Genomic DNA, 4,736 nt, shown 5'->3' with positions numbered 1-4,736 from the left:
CTGGCATCATCCGCCCAAGTACCAGCCCCTTTTCATTGCCAATGCTCCTAGTCAAGAAGAAAGATGGAATATGGCAATTCTGTGTGGATTACTAGGCAGAACTATTAGAGATCGATTCTTAATTCCTATTGTCGATGAGTTACTTGATGAATTGCATGGTGTACAATACTTCTCCAAATTGAACCACATAGTAGGGTATCATCAAATTCAAGTTTGAGCAGAGTACACAAAATTGCCTTTCTGACACACAACAACCATTTTGAATTCTTGATTATGCCATTCGGCCTAACTAACATGCCTTCTATTTTTCAGGCGACAATGAAATCAATTTTTCGGCCATATTATGAAAGTTTGTTTGATTTCTTTGATAACCTCCTTGTTTATATCCCTTGATGGTCAGCACATCTGGAACATCTACACACGGTCTTCAAGTTCTAAGAGACCATACTCTGTATGCCAATTAGTCCATGTGTATGCTCAACCAATGTTTAGTTGAATATCTAGGCCATATTGTTTCAAACACCGGAGTTAACATGGATCTCTAGAAAACCGCAACCATGATAGATTGGCACATTCCCACTTTCCTTAAGGAATTACGCGGATTCTTAGGTCTAACAGGGTGTTACTGAAGGTTTGTTCATAATTACGCCTAGATTGACACTCCTCTCACTGATTTACCAAAAAAAGGTGCCTTCTTATGGACTTTGACATCTCAAGCAGCCTATGATTCCTTGTGAGCAACGAAGACTTCAGCCCCAGTGTTGGCCTTGCCGAATTTATAACTCCTTTTGTGGTAGAAACAGATGCATCGGGGGGCATTGGAGCGTTGTTGTTGCAAGACGGCCACCCAATTGCTTATTTATGCAAGAATTGTCACCTTGTCTGCAAGAAGCCTCTACTTATATGAGAAAAATGTATGCTATTACTTACGTGGTCATACGTTGGTGCCAACATCTATTGGGGCACAAAGTCTAAATTAAGAATGATCAATAGAGCATGAAGAACACGATCGAGTAGATTGTGCAAACTATAGAATAACAACATTAGTTCTCCAAACTCTTGGATTTTGTTTTTTAGATTGCTTATCGACTAGGGAAGGAGAATATGGTTGCAGATGCTTTTTCATACTGGCAAACACCGACTCTAAATGTCATGTTATCACTTCCCTATACTAGACTTCCTTGCAACACTACAATTTGAGGTGGCCATAGTTCAGGAAGTGAAGGATATTTGTGAAAGACTTCATGCCTATCCAACTACCTACATAGATTACTCTCTGCGAGATGGTTTGCTATATTTCCAATAGCCTGGTTATTTTGTCCACATTTTCTTTACGTGATATGTTCCTACAAAAATTTCATTCCTCGCCAATAGGAGGTCATGCCGGGTTCCTTCGAACCTATAGACGGATTGCCACCAATATATATTAAAAGGGGATGCGACGTGATATTAAACAATAAGTTGCCCAATGCCAAATCTGTCAGCAAATCAAGGTGCCCACAACCTCTCTAGTAGGTCTTTTGCAACCCATGCCGATACCGTAACAAGTATAGGAGGATGTCATGATGGATTTCATCACAGGCCTACTAAACTCTATGGGGAAGACAACCATTTTGGTGGTAGTTCATCAACTTATCGAGTATGCCCATTCCTGTGCCTTGGCCAGTGGGTTTACTAGTCATAAGGTTAGAAATTTTTGCTTATCAAATTACAAAACTCCATGGGCTTCCATGATCGATTGTTAGCGATTGCAACCCCTTATTATTCAGAAATTTTTGGCGTAATTTGTTTCTCTTACAAGGGACTACCCTTTCCATGAGTACTACTTATCATCCCCAATCAGATAGGCAGATTGAAGTCCCCAACCACAATGCTTGGAGATGTACCTAGAAAGCTTTGTGCTTGATGAACCACGACAGTGGGTTAAATTCCTTCATTGGGTGGAATACTGGTGCGATACCTCCTATCATTTGTTGCCGACATGACTCCATTTCAAGTCTTGTATGGTTGTCCGCCACCAACCCTTGCTCATTATGTGCTAAGTTTTTTGCCGATAGAAGCAATGGACTAGAAGCTGCAGTCAAGAGATTTTGTCCTACACACTCTAAAATCCAATCTCCTTCGGGCTCAAGCTCACATGAAACAACATGTAGACAAAGGGAGAATGGATAAGTATATGGATGTTAGTGAGTGGGTATTTGAGAAACTACAGCCAAACTGACAACATTTCGTTGCCCTACTTTTAAATCCCAAACTTGGCCGCATATACTTTGATCCATTTAAGGCAGTGGAACGAATTAGCAAGGTGGTCTACAAGTTGAAATTGCTTGCTAGTGCTCAAATTCATCCAGTTTTCCACATTTCTCTTTTTAAGGAAGTGTGTGGGTGGACCAACAGCCCCATCTAGGGGTGTCAATCGGTCGGGCTGGGCCGATCTCGGTTGGGTCTATGTCCTCGGACCATGACCTACCTATTTAAGGAATGAGTTGATCTCGGTTGGTATTGTGTCGGGGTCGATCGGATTTCGGGCCATATTCGGGTCTTAAACGGGCCTTAAACAATCTTTACTTTTCTTAGATTTAAGTTAACTTTGATTTATTTTGTTAAATTATCAACAATTTTGAAAAGATATTACACTTAATTACAATCAATAACTGATAACAATATCAATATATATTCCATTTTATCCCCAAAAAATCAAAATACTTATATTAACAGTCAGGATAAACGTCAGTTTGAGTCGGGCTTGTAAACGGGTCGGGCCGGTCGGGAGGCCCATCAGGCTTGCCCCTTGAACTATGCACTACCTATTTATAAACGGGCTAGGTTTAAGCCCGACACATCTATTGATCGGGCTGGTCTAGGTCGGGCCATAAACTTATCGGGCTCGATTGGGCCTACCGGTGCGGGCTTGGAATTGACACCCCTAACCCCATTTATGCTCATACCCCTTACTGTGGTTGATGACGATGCAACTCTAACTCTAGTTGTTGTCTTAAATTTTAGACAAATCGGACAACATGATCAATGGATTACCCAAGCCTTGATATAACGGCAGGGTCTTTCGCTTGAAGAGGCTTCTTGGGAGGATGTGTTCACCCTTCATCATTTATACCCACACTTGAACCTTGAGGACAAGATTCCCTCCGAAGAGGATGGCAATTGTTATGAATCAAGAGGATGCAGCAAAAGAAGGCAACATGGTGTCTGACGTAGAAGGTATAACACCATCCGTGACTCCCTTAAGGAAGAGTAATAGACATGAGATGAGCTCTATGACCTTAAAGGATTATGTGTGAAGCAATCAGAAGCATATAAGGGGGAAATATAATTGTAGAGGAGTTAGTTATAATTTTTTTTGGTAGAAGGAGTTAGTTATAATTAATTGTATGAAAAACCTATATAATGGGTAAAGGCCATGAATGAAAGAGGCTGAAACATATTTCCTCTATTTTCTCTTTCTTTTAGTAGTGAGTTAACCATTGGAAACTCTAACACCAGCTCTATCTCAATCTCAATCAGAAATTTTCTCTCTCTCTTTTTTTGATATAATTGGCTAGAAATTTTCTCATCCAAAAGTCCAGAATCTATATAATTTCTTTTATTTTCTTGTCATCCAAACACAGGCTAACTATCTCGTCAAGTGGTTGTGCTAGAATTGAGAGTTGAGGGTTTGCACAGTGGAGCAGCCAATCCACCCCACTGCCCCTGGTTTCCTTGACTATTCGGATCGGGCCATGGTTTCACGTATCAATGTCATATCAGTTGTATTGTATTAGTATTGGTTGAAAACGATTTTCGATTCCTATTTGATCCGGATCAATTACTCGTATCATTTCAGGGGTAAAACAGTAACAAAATTATATTTTTTCAAAGAAAAAAAAAGTATAAAACTGATCGATACTCACCAATTCGATGAGATCCAAATTGGATCAGTATCGACTGAAACCAATACCGATACCATCCCCTAAATCAATGGATTGGACCAAATCCGTAGCTGATTGCGTATAGAATGCAGAATGCAGAATCGTGCAGTGATCTAGAGATTCTCGTCGCGTGGTTATTTTAGTGCTCAAATTCATCCAGTTTTCAACATTTCTCTTTTAAGGAAGTGTGTGGGTGAGCCAACAACTCAATCTAGGGGTATCAATCGGTCGGGATGGGCCGGTCTCGGTCAGGCCTAGCTGGGCCTATGTCCTCGGACCATGACCTACCTATTTAAAGAATGTGTCGATCTCGGTCAGGTTCCGATCTTTAATCGGTCTTCTCCTATTCGGGCTATAATCGAGCCTTAAACGGGATAATATAGCAATAAAGCCTTAAACAAAACATATTCCTCTGTTTTCTCTTCTATTAAGAGGCCACTACCCATTGCAAACTCTAACACCAGCTCTATCTCTATCTGAATAAAAAATTCTCTATCTCTCTCTTTTGATATTATCAAGTCAGAAATTTTCTCATTCAAAAGTCCAGAATCTATATGATTTCTTTTCTTTTCTCGTCATCCAAACACAGGCTAACTATCTCGTCAAGTGATTGTGCTAGAGTTGAGATTTGAGGGTTTGCACAGCAGAGCAGCCAATCCACTCCACTACCCCCGGTTTCCGTTGACGGTTCGGACCGGACCGGACCGGATCCGTAGCAGATTGCCTGTAGAACGAGGTATCGTACAGTGGTGATCTAGAGATTCTCGTCGCGTTGTTATTTTAGACCGTCAAACATCTTTTAAGTCATTT

Source organism: Macadamia integrifolia, chromosome 13, assembly GCF_013358625.1.
Source record: "Macadamia integrifolia cultivar HAES 741 chromosome 13, SCU_Mint_v3, whole genome shotgun sequence".
Taxonomy (NCBI): domain Eukaryota; kingdom Viridiplantae; phylum Streptophyta; class Magnoliopsida; order Proteales; family Proteaceae; genus Macadamia; species Macadamia integrifolia.
Note: the sequence above shows the minus strand (reverse complement) of the source record.